Source organism: Sus scrofa, chromosome 4 (assembly GCF_000003025.6).
Source record: "Sus scrofa isolate TJ Tabasco breed Duroc chromosome 4, Sscrofa11.1, whole genome shotgun sequence".
Lineage (NCBI taxonomy): Eukaryota > Metazoa > Chordata > Mammalia > Artiodactyla > Suidae > Sus > Sus scrofa.
This window is the reverse complement of record NC_010446.5, coordinates 22,255,263-22,267,711: the sequence shown is the minus strand read 5'-3', so window position 1 is coordinate 22,267,711 and position 12,449 is coordinate 22,255,263. Positions and strand designations below refer to the sequence as shown.

Genomic DNA, 12,449 nt, shown 5'->3' with positions numbered 1-12,449 from the left:
TGTCAGTAGCATAAAATCATTCCGCCAATAAGAAATGGCCCTTGAACTTGAAGCTAGATATTTCTGACTCCATGGACTTGTGCTCAGCAACCCAATGTCATATTATGCCCCCCCAAAAAAATTTTATAAAGCTCAGGTACTTCCCTGAGACATGGCTGAAAACCTGAGGTAGCTGAAAGTCCATTTTATGCCTTCCATGTGTTAGCAACACTATAAAAGTAAAAAATTCATCGGCATCTGTAACATAAGAACTAATGGGATCAGTATTCTTTGAAAATCATGCTTTTTTTTTCCCAAATGTCACCTTATGTTCCACACATATTTTCAAAAATGAATGTTCAGGTTTTAAAGAGGGACTAAACAAAATTGACAATGTAATTTTATCCAGGTACAAAAAAAAAAAAAAAAAAAACCCACATTCTCTTACCTTATGGGTTACTCTACCAGTCTGGCTGTGATAATAATTTACTATTATGGAATATAGTTATTCTTCCAATTTTGACATAACTGCCATGTTATTTCACTCACATATTCCTCTGTCTATCCCAGTAGCCAGGGGCCATTTTTCATGCTGTTCATTTGCATCAGAAATTACAGGTTTTGATACCACTGCCACAGCCTGTGTTTTAACTTTGAAATATATTGTAGCTAAACCTCTAATGTGGCTAATCTAGTTCATGATTCAATATGACTGCAGTTATGGTTCCCTGAAAGGGCTGCTGCTGACAAAAGTGCTGCCCTGTGCCTATGCTTGGGCTCAGATCCCCCGTTTCAAGTTGAAAGAGCTCCCTGAGTAAATAGCTGTCTGAGGCTCTTCCTATCCCAGTCACCAATTTATTCTATGACCTTGGCACCATCGAGCATCCTCCTTTTGCCTTCTTAAAAGTAACCATAGATTAGAATGGCATGGGCAAGACTGCTTTAATTTCTCTCTCCTTTCCGCCATTCAGATGCCCACGGATGTGGAGACCTTTCTCTGGGCTCAAAAATGGGCAGGAATTGACAGCCTCTCACCATCAGTTCTACACCAGGACGAAGGCTTTCCTTCGGGGCTCACAGGGCACGTCTTTGTCAGCCAAGAGGAGGGAAGGATGCGAATGGAAGCAGAAACTGCCCAAGACAGGAAGAGACATAGGCTGGGAGATTGGAAGGACCTTAGAGAGCACTGGTCTACTGCTCATTTTCCAGGAATTCAAGCGATTTGCTTGAGGTCACCCAATAGGTCCCGAACTTGTTCATTCATACGTTCTTTCATTTACCAAATATCTATAGAGCACCCAGTGTGTCCTGGACGCTGTACAGAATGCTGGGGCTCTAACGATGAGAAAGACATGGTCCTGCCCTGGAAAGAGCACAATCTGGTGGGGAAGTTAGATGGCGACTACAGAAGTGGACTAAAGTGGCCGAGGCATTGTGGCCGACAACCTGGTTGGTCTATGAAAGTCCCAGTTTATCTGTTATTGCAATTGTCAGTAGCACTCGCTTTCATTCTCAAATGTGTCTCTATCTGGATACTTGGGTGAGAAATCAAATAAGCAATTCAATTATAGGTGATAAGCGAGAAGAACGTGAAGTGGAGGCATAAAGGAAAGGCTTTTTGCTTCAGTTAATTCTCTAATAAATCTTGCAGAACTGTTGTTGTGTGGAGGAAAATGATTCTGTCATTCTCAATGAGTCTTTTCTGTTGTCTTTGAGAACAAAGGAGGAAAACATCTTTATGTAGACTTCAAAGGAAAAAGCTTCCTGACCTGGAGACCAATCTGATACTTGGGTTTCGCTGTTGTCTGTAGTCACATCGCTGGTTTGTGACAGAACCAGGGGGTAAACTGAGCTGTCTTGACTCTCTGTCTAGTGCTCTTGCTATTACACTTCATCCAACTGCCTGCCAAGGATGGAGCACAGCTTTTGGGGACTGAGTGGACCTCACCTAATACAACTCCATGCAGCTTCTACCCAACAGCTCTGACCACCAGCTCAGTCACCTCTGCCCATTGTCAGTCTCACCAACACTCCTTCCCCACGATGGGATAAATAGGTACACAAAGATAACCTGCTTTAACAGACTCTATCCTAACAAGGTTCTTAAGAGTTGTTACAAAGAATAATAATGACAACCAATTTTAATACATAATAACAATGATAAAAGAGTTATTTCCTAAGGACAGATTTTAGGTCCTGGACTACATACTTTATTCTGCGAGATAACAATTACAGTTCTATAAGATAATGCTATTACCTTGTGATTATTCTGCACAACAGTTCTACTGTCATGATTATTCTGCAAGGTGGCTGCCATCATGCCGTTTTTAAAGATGAGAAAACAGAGGATCTCCAGGAGTTCCCATCGTGGCTCTGTGGTCGATGAACCTGACTAGTATCCAACAGGACATGGGTTTGATCCCTGGCCTTGCTCAGTGGGTTAAGGATCCAGCGTTGCCGTGAGCTGTGGTGTAGGTCACAGACACGACTCAGATCTTGTGTTGCCATGGCTGTGGCACAGGCTCACAGCTGAAGCTCCAACTGGACCCCTAGTCTGGGAACCTCCACATGCCACAGCCACAGCCCTAAAAAGACAAGGAAAAAAAGAAAACAGAGGATCTGGGAACTGTAGGACCTACCTCTGCAGAGCTGATAAATGTCAGAGCCAGAATTAAAACCCAGGTCTGCCTTATCTCAAAATGTCATCCTTTCCACTACAGTATACTGCTTACCCTGGTCCACTCTTCAAGAGGGAAAATTATTAAATTCTTGAAAATCCATTAATTACCAATATCTACTGAGCCCTATTATGATTAAGGCGTCCATGGAGAAACAAAAAGCATCAGACACAAGCCAGCTAACAAGAGTTATGGGCTCTATGGGAAAATGAAACACACACACACACACACCACAGAGAACACAAAATGTGAGTACAACAGAGCAGATTATAAATGCCACAGGATTCTAAGTTGGAGGAGGCCCATTTGGTGGTCAGAGAAGATCACAAAGAAGAGACAGTGTTTGAGTCACAAATGAAAAGGGGGTGGGTCCAGACAGGTAAAACCTGGGGTAGAATACTCCCTACAGGGCTCTGCCACTAGCAAGTCCACGAAGGAGAGTCTGGAGATGGAGAGTGGAGAGAATGGAGGTAATGAGGGCCTTGAGGGGGCAGAGAATGATGTTTAGGAGTGTGGGTGCAGCTAATCACTTATCTCCTGGATCTCAGGTTCCTCATGTGGAAAATAGGAAATGAGAATAAATATGCCTCCCTTAAAAGGTGGCTAGGAAAATAGGAGCTGATGTAAGAGAAACACTTTAACACAGTAGATGCACCTGGTATTCATTTGACAAATTGTAGCTCTTGTGATTACCTGATGATGCTGGCAGCCATCTCACTGGTTTCCAGTGTCCTCTTGGTGCTGTAGGTAAAATGAAAATAGCCTTGAGAGTACACTCTCAAAAACGAAATAGCTGGGGGGGGGGGGTGAGGAAGAGTTCCCATTGTGGCTCAGTGGGTTAAGAACCTGACTAGTGTCCATAAGGATGCAAGTATACAGGTTCTCCTTGCCTCTCTCAGTGGTTAAGGATCCAGCATTGCCATGAGCTATGGTGTGGGTCACAGATGCGGCTTGGATCTGCCCATGCTGTGGCTGTGCGTAGGCCAGCAGCCGCAGCTCCAATTCCACCCTAGCCTGGGAACTTCCGTGTACCACAGGCACCGCCCTGAAATGAAAAAGAAAAAAAACAAACCTTAGGAGGTCCGGTCAAGATGTCGGAATGAATGCACAAGGCACTTGCCTCCTACCACAAATACATCAAAAACACTTCTAGAAATGCAACAATTCTCACAGAACATCTCCTGGAACTAGCCAAAGCCCTCAAACACCTGAAAGGACAAGAAAGTTCTCCACGTAACCAGCGAGGACAGAGGAAACTTTAAAAAAGAGGAAGGGGGCTAGGACCTGAGTCCCTGGGAGGGAGCTGAAGAGGAGGAGAGGTTCTCGAACCCTAGGAAGCCCCCTCACCTGTGGGGAGGTCAGCCGGGGCACAAACGGAGCTTCAGCGGCTCAGAGGAGAGCAGCCACCGGTTTGCGGTGGACAGAACCCCCAGGGAGACCTGCGAGGACAGTGCTGCCGCTGCCGCACCGCAGGCCCAGCCGCTGGTACAAGCGCGAGCTGGCGGTGGGACTTGGGGTTTAGAGGATAGACCAGGGAGAGGACTGGTGTTGGCTGCAGGGAGACAGCCTGAAGGGTCTGGAAGGTAGTGTGGCTACCGCCGGGAGGTTGGAAGCAGCAGCCCTGGCTGCAGCCGAAGCGAGGCGCCATTGTGAAGCGGTGCGAAGGGAGGGGCCGGGCCCCTGCAGCGTGTGCAGGGTGCAGACTGCCTGCTGCCCATGCGCAGAGGCGGGATGGGTCTGGCCTCGGAGGCTGTGGGCTTTGTGGGCCCTGTACCCCGGGGGCTGGGGCTGGGCCTTCCCGTGGCTCCCAAAGCAGGTCCGGAGGCGTGACCACCGCACTCCTGGGACCTGACCTTGGTGGATCTCCCCTGGTGGCCTTGTGAAAACACCAGTGCAGTGGGACGCCAGGGCCAAGGGCAGTGTCAGCAGCAGGGGACTTTGTGAGTCCAAAGAACGGGTGACAGGTAACACCACGGAGCACACTTCCTGGTGAACAGTGCTAGCAGGGGAATATTCAGTGGGTCGTCTCTTGGTGGGAGCGCTCCAATCCTGTCTTCCTTGCACTGCAGCTCAGAACCAGATCTAGGGGTTTTACTCCCAACAGTGAGGGAGTGGACCCTGCCTGACAAGACAGTGACAAAGACACAGCAAAGAGGAGGTCCTGCCAGCATCCAGTGCAGGCTCCAGTCACCACAACACCAGTCACATCCCTTATCAAGAGGATAATGACCAGTATACACTGAGGAAAGAGGCAGCAAGCATCCATACTAAAAACAGACTCTGTGCCAGAAAATATTAAACCCACGCAGTCTACACAGAGACATTCCCGCATAAAAATAGCCCTCCAAGACCACAGTAGATAATTGTTTCTCCTAAACTCATAGAGCAAGAGAACTATAAGTAAAACGAAGAAGCAGAGAAACCACTCAAATTAAAAGATCAAGAGAATTCCCCTAAAGAACAATGAAACAATGTCTTCAGTCTAATAGACACTAAGTTCAAAAAAGACATAATGAAAAATATTGACGGAATTAAGAAGGGATATTGTTAGAAATGCAGATTACTATAAAAAAGGAACTAGAAACTATAAAAAGGAACCAAGAAAATCAGAGGACTCATTCGCCAAGATGAAAGCTGGTCTAAAGGCAATAAATAGCAGAATAAATAATGCAGAAAAATAAGTGATCTGGAAGATAGAATAATGGAAATCACCCAATCAGGACAGAAAACAGAAAGCCAACTGAGAAAAAAAATGAAAGAAATATGAGACCTATGGAATAATATGACCTTTAAAAATATGTTCGAAGAAAGTATGGCTGAAACCTTCCCAAATCTAAAAAAGGGATATCTGGGTGTTAGGAGAACAGGGGGTCCCAAACAAGATGAACCCAAACAGATACACCAAGACATACTATAATAGAAATAGCAAAAGTTAAAGAGAGAAACAAAGAGTTAATTACAAGGGACCCCTCATAAGGCTTTCTCTGCCTCTCTCTACAGAAACACTGTGGGCCAGAAGGCAGTGGCGAGATATATTCAAAATCCTAAAAGGGAAATATCTGCAACCTAACCAGCAAGATTATCATTTAGAATAGAGAGAAAGAATTTCTCAGACAAGCAAAAACTAAAAGAGTATAGCAATACTGAATCTATCCTAAAGGAAATAGGAAAAGGTTTTCTCTAAATAGAAAAGAATTAGGAATCTTATAGGAAAGAGAAAATCACAATTGGAAAGTAAATCACTTAAGCCTATACACAGATTTAAAAAAAAAATTTTTTTTTCAGCAAAAGTGATAACCACAATGACCACAATGAATAGTAGAAGGACAAAACATAAAGACGTTAAAGGACATCAAAATCATAAAATGTGGAGAAGAGTAAGAAAATGTAGGGTTTTTCCTTTTTTCTAGAATGTGTTTGAGCCTGTATGACTACCAGTCTGAAGCAAGTAGATATAAGAAGGGGTTAACATACTTGAGAAGCAGGGTTACCACAGATCAAAAACATACAGTAGATCCATAAAAAACAAAAAGAAGATCACATAAGCATAATACAAAAGAAAATCATCAAACCACAAAAGGAAAAACAAAAAGAAAAAGAAAGAGATGAAGAAGAATTATAGAAGTCCCTAGAAAGTCTTGCAAACTCTCCAGTCTTCCATGGACAAATGCCATACCTGTTTCCCACCAGATATTGACTTCTTAGCTCTTGGAGCTTCTGGGCTGCAGCCTCAGTTGTTTAGTTCAGCGTGCAGATCAAAAATCATTTTTTCAGTATATCATGATATAAAGAGTGAGGAGGCACTGTGTGAAGGACCCAGCAAGGGGAAAAAGTTTTCTGCAAGGCCAGTGTGTGCTTATTCGCACATGTTAGGTCTCCATCCGTTGCTTGCATTTTTAAGGGAGAACATAAGGGTTTATTACTCACTTCTTGTCAGGCATACTTAATTTTATCTTTTTTCACTCCTCAGGGTGTGTATAGAAATACTCCTTGAAGGATCCTGCAGATTTGTTTGTATGTGAAATCCCCAAGATGCATTTCCACCTTGATTAGAGAAAATCACAGCCTATGGCTACTGTCCCTCTACACATTCTGTTTTCTTTCTCTTCCTATTCTGTAGGGCAGAGGTTTCTTAACCCTGGCTGCACATCAAAATTATCCTGATGGCTTTTTACAATGTCTGGGTGTTACCCAAATTTTGACTGTAAGGTTTGGGATTTGGCATAAGCATCATTGTTTTCTAAAATCTGTCCACCTTGCAGAGGGTTGTAATATACAGCCAGCGTTAGAACCTTGACAAAACTATTCCACTTCCTTCTAGTGTGTACACAACCAGTTCCTCCACAGAGGCTGATTATTTGAGACCGGTCAGTACCTATCTGAGACTTGGAGGAACACTTGAACAGAGAGACCATCCTGAAATAAAAGGAGACAGCAGCCACTATTAATTCTCCTGAGAATTTTTGCCAGTACTTAATTGGAGACTAAAAAATTCCATATCTATTCCTCCTCCAAGCCCCAACACACACAAACACACACACACACACACACACACCATTACCAAATGCAGGAGTATGCAGTATAGCCACAGTTTACATGCCTCTAAGTAATAATGCATTGATTTATAGTTTGCACAAATCGCAATAAATGGCATTTTCTGTTATGTGGAGGGTAATAGATTGTTCTGGAGTGAGTACAAGTCCATAATTCATTCAAGGGCTATGCTGATGCTATAAACTAGAGCTCACAATTTAAACAGTTAATCCATGGTAGTTTAAGAATGGGTTTCAGAGTGGTATTCAATTTGGTGATCATCTATTATTTCAGTTGAAGCATCATTAACCTGATAGAAGAAGCATGAGAAATGTTTTCAGAGACTTTTCTCCTTTTTTCCCTCCTTTTAACCTCTTGCTGCATCTCCATGTTCCTCTCCAGGATGGTCATTTCCTGCTCCAGATGCAGACTGGGAACAAGGAAAGGTTGTTTCAGAAACAACTAGCACTGTGTCATTTCCATTGCTGAGCCATGAGTTAAGTGGAACAGGCTGGAGCCTGTTGTATTTGCTGCATACCATCAGATCATTAGTCTATCAAAAGTGCAATAGAAATGAGTGGCTAAAACTTAAGGCTGCTGGAGAAATAAAAAAAAAAAAATTTGTTTGGTTTCCCTCACTTCACAGATATTTTCTCTTTTCTGGAAACTATGTCTGTCTTCTCAGAGGCAGACATGAAGGAAAATTAAAGCGGAAAACCCTTAGATAGGATCCTGGGAGCAGTCTTCATTCACTCAGAATCATAAGCTGAAACTAAATCTTTCAAAAACAGACAATTCCTACTCAATAGTTTTCGATAAAAATCCTTTTGACCCAGCAAATATCTGTGACCAAGATTCACTGTACTAAGGTTCTCAATGACAAGCTCTTCTAAATTTTCTGTATATAAGACATAATCAAGCAGATACTATTGGTTGAACTGACATTAAAAAATCAAGGCCTTTACAAATTAGCTTATATAATCAGGACTTAGTCTACATTTGAGAATCCATGATGCCCTAGACTATTTTTCACAGATTCCACGTACAAATGGAAAAATTAAGTTAAACCATGCAACGAAAGAGACCTCACATAATGATATTTGTGTTAATTCAGCAAGAAGACATAACAAATTTAAATGTGTATGCATCTAACAATAGAGATTCAAAATACATGAAGCAAAAACTGACAGAACTAAAGGGAGAAACAGGCAAATCCACAATTATACCTGGTGATTTCAACACTCTTCTTTCTGTAGATAGAATAGTAGGTAGAATAACAAGGATATAGAACTGAACTACCACATCCACCAACTGGATCTAGTTGTGTACAGAACTGTACTCAATAGCATCTGATAATCTATCCAAAAATATCTTCAAAAGTAGACATTTTTTTTTGGAGTTCTCATGAAACATTCACCAAGATAGAAAGTACTTTAGGTCATAAAACAAATCTTAACAAATTTAAAAGAATTGGAATCACATGGTGAGTCCTCAGATTATAACTGAATCAAACTAAAAATTAAAAAAATAATTAGAGTGAACTTTGAGTTTTGCATAATTCCAAACTGAAAACTTTCTGCACATACAAATCAAGTACCTCTCCAATATCTAAAAAATAAGAAAAGGAAAAAAAGAAATTAAAGAAATGTTGGAAAATTGAATAGAGTGATTGAGAAGACCAAAATAAATAGCATGTTCATTGATTGGAAGATTCAACATCGTAAAGATGTTAATCTCCTCAGATTGAATTATCAATTTAACTCAAGTCAATTTTTTACATGTAGACAAGCTGACTTTAAAATTTATATAGTGAGGCAAAAGAATTATAATAGCTAAAATGATTTTGAAGAAGAATACTAAAAAAGAAGAATATGTTACACAACTTTAAGATTTACTCTAAAGCGGAGTTCCCGTCGTGGCGCAGTGGTTAACGAATCCGACTAGGAGCCATGAGGTTGCGGGTTCGGTCCCTGCCCTTGCTCAGTGGGTTAACGATCCAGCGTTGCCGTGAGCTGTGGTGTAGGTTGCAGACGCGGCTCGGATCCCACGTTGCTGTGGCTCTGGCGTAGGCCGGTGGCTACAGCTCCGATTCAACCCCTAGCCTGGGAACCTCCATATGCCGCGGGAGCGGCCCAAGAAATAGCAACAACAACAACAACAAAAGACAAAAAAAAAAAAAAAAGATTTACTCTAAAGCCATAATAATCATGAGATTATGATATTGATGAAAGAATTAATATATATATATCAATGGGGAAAAGTGAAAAATTCAGAAATAGATCAACAAAAACATGGCCTGTTTCAGCAAAGGTGCAAAAACATTTCAATGGGAAAAAAAAACAGTCTTTTCAACAAATGATCTTGGAACAGTTGAGCATCTATGAGTAAAAAATAAACAAAACCTAAACTTCACGCATTATCCAAAAATTAACTCAAAATGGATCATAGGTTAAATAAAATGTAAATCTATAAAACTTCCAGGAGAAAACTTTTTATAGCTTGAGATAGACAAAGAGCTCTAAAGGATGATGCCAAAAGCACTATCCATTTTTTAATGATAAATTTTCATAAAAATTAAAATATTTAATTGATGAAGGGCACTTTTAAGAGGTTTAAAAGACAAGCAACAGACTGGACAAAAATATTTATATGTCCTAGATCTGACAAAGGACTTGTATCCTGAATACATAAAGATTTCTCAAAACTTAGCAAGAAAGCAGCCAATTTTTTTTTAAATAAGCAAAATGAACAGACATTTCACCAACAAAGATATGAAAGTGGCAAATAATCACCCAAAAATATGTTCAACATCATTAGCTGTTAGGAAAATTCAGAGTAAAACAATGAGGAAATACCAGTGCTCACCTATTACAATGGCTGAAAAAAATACTGACAATACCAAGTGCTAATTAGCATACAGAACAACTAGAACACTCATGTATTACTGGTGAGAGTGTGGATTGTGCAGTTTGACAGTTTCTTATAAAGTTACTATATTCATCCTGGTATTTATCCTAGAGAAATGGAAACTATATTCATGCAACAACGTGTACACAAAAGTTGAGAACAGTACAACCAGCAAAAACTAGAAAGAATGAAAATCCCATCAATAGGTAAATAGATAAACAAATTCTTGGTACATCCATACAATGGAATAGAAAAATAAAGGGATCAATAAAAGGATAAAAGGATAATAAAAGGATCAATAAAAAAGAAGCATGCAATCACTTGGATGAATTGCAAAGACATTATGCTACATGAAAGAAAACAGTTTTTAAAAGATTACCATACTATAAAATTGCATATTGTCATAATTTCAAAAAGGCAAAAACTGTAGAGAGGGATAACAAATAAGTGGTTGCTAGGTTACAGGAGGATGTCATTTTAAAGGACAGTCAAGCAAGTTATCTGGGGTAATGGATCTCCTTCCTATCATAATTGTGGCAATGTTTATGTGAACCTATGCATTTTTATGTGTTTTATGTGTTAAAAAATCATAGAACTGTATTCCCAAAAAAAGGCAATGTTGTTAATTTAAAATTAATTTAAAAGCATGCACCTATGAATGGCAATGTGTATATTATTACATATTTGAAATGTTTTAAATTTTCCTTCTTGAAAAGAAACACAAAGAATAGTACATCCTTGGAAGTAAACTAAAGGACGACATTTATAATGGTGTTACCTGTGAAGCCTGAACTCCATAAACCACTGAGCTTTTTCTAACTCCTCACTAACAGTCAAATTTAGCTACAGGTGGCAGACTTTCCTCTCTGGTGGAAAGTCCCAAGTGGTCTAAATGTGGAGACTTGAATAAATGCTTCACCAAAAATTCAAATGGAAGAAATTCATAAAAGAGTATTCAACCTCATCAGTTATCAGGGAAATGCAAATTAAAACCACAAAGAGATACTACTGCACACTCTGCATATCTCTAAAATGACAAAAGTGAACTCCAAGTATTGGCAAAGATGTCATGTAACCAGAACTTTGCTCACTTCTAATAGGGAGTATATGTTGGTGTAACTACTTTGGAAGCTTATTTGACATTATTGACTAAAGCTACAACATACTCAACCTATGTCTCAGCAGTTTCCTTCCCTGGGACATATACTCAACAATAATGCGTGTGTATGGTCACCAAGACACATGTACTAGAATGCTCATGGTGGTTTTACCCATAATGGCGCTGTACTCATTTCCTATTGCTGCTGTAGTAAATTATGACAAACCTGATGAGTTAGAACACCAGCAATGTACTATCTTAGAGTTCTGTAGGTCAGAGATCTAGTTGGGTCTTATGGGATAAAATCAAGGTGTCAGCATAGTTAAATTCCCTCTGGAGGAGCTAAGAGTGAGTCTGCTTCCTTGCCTTTTCTAGTCTCTACAGGCCAACTGCCATCCTTAGATGGCACCTTCCAAATGCATCCCACTTCAACATTTGCTTCCATCGTTGCATCTCCTCTGTGATTTCGACTCACCTACTTTTGTTACATTACATTAAGCCTACCTGGATAAATCAGGAAACTTTCCCCCATCAAGATCTTTAACTTAGTCACCTCTGCAAAGTCCCTTTTGCCAAATAAGGTGACTTATTCTTAGGGATTAAGAAGTAAGGCATTTTGGGGGAAACAATATTCTGTGTACTACAAATACCAGTCAGGAAAGTTTCCTGGCAACATAAGAATAGGTAACTGTGGTATCACTGCAGAATGAAATACTACACAGCAATGAGAACAATCAGCAGCGACTTGCAAAATAGTATGAGTGAACCTCGCAACATCATATCAAGCAAAAGAAGCCAGAATCAGAAGACTCTGTGAGTCTACATGTACAATGTAGAGAGAGGCAAATTGATCTATGGTAGAAGTCAAGCTAGTGATTACTCTGAATGTGAGGGTTCACAACTGGGCTGGAACTTCTGGGGATGCTGGAGATCCTTTGTGCCTTGACCTGGGAGCTAACTCACAGATGTGTCAGTCTGAAAAACCTATTAAACTATACGCCTAAGGTCCATGTGAACTATTCTATGGATAAATGAATTTCATTCATTTACTTAAATGAAAAGTATAACGTTTTTATTGACAGAGGAGGAAGGCTAGTCCCTGTAAACATAAGGAGGCCCCCAAATGCTATAACTTAGCATAGTGGGGAAAGTCAAGGCTTCAGAGTCAGGTAGGCAAGACTTACAATCCCAGATGTCTTACAGATTCTCTTGCTCTTCTACAAATTATTTGGACGTTTTTGTCCTTGGGTTCC

General features: G+C 40.5%; 1 long non-coding RNA gene across 1 annotated transcript in view; it reads right to left on the bottom strand.

Moving 5' to 3' along the window:
- Positions 1-5,812, bottom strand: part of LOC102157696 — a 339,998-nt gene extending 334,186 nt beyond the window's left edge. The window contains exons 1-2 of the long non-coding RNA XR_002343146.1: positions 4,005-5,812; positions 3,351-3,398 (exon numbers count right to left, since the gene is read on the bottom strand). This is a non-coding gene — a long non-coding RNA (uncharacterized LOC102157696). The remainder of the gene's footprint in view (positions 1-3,350; positions 3,399-4,004) is intronic.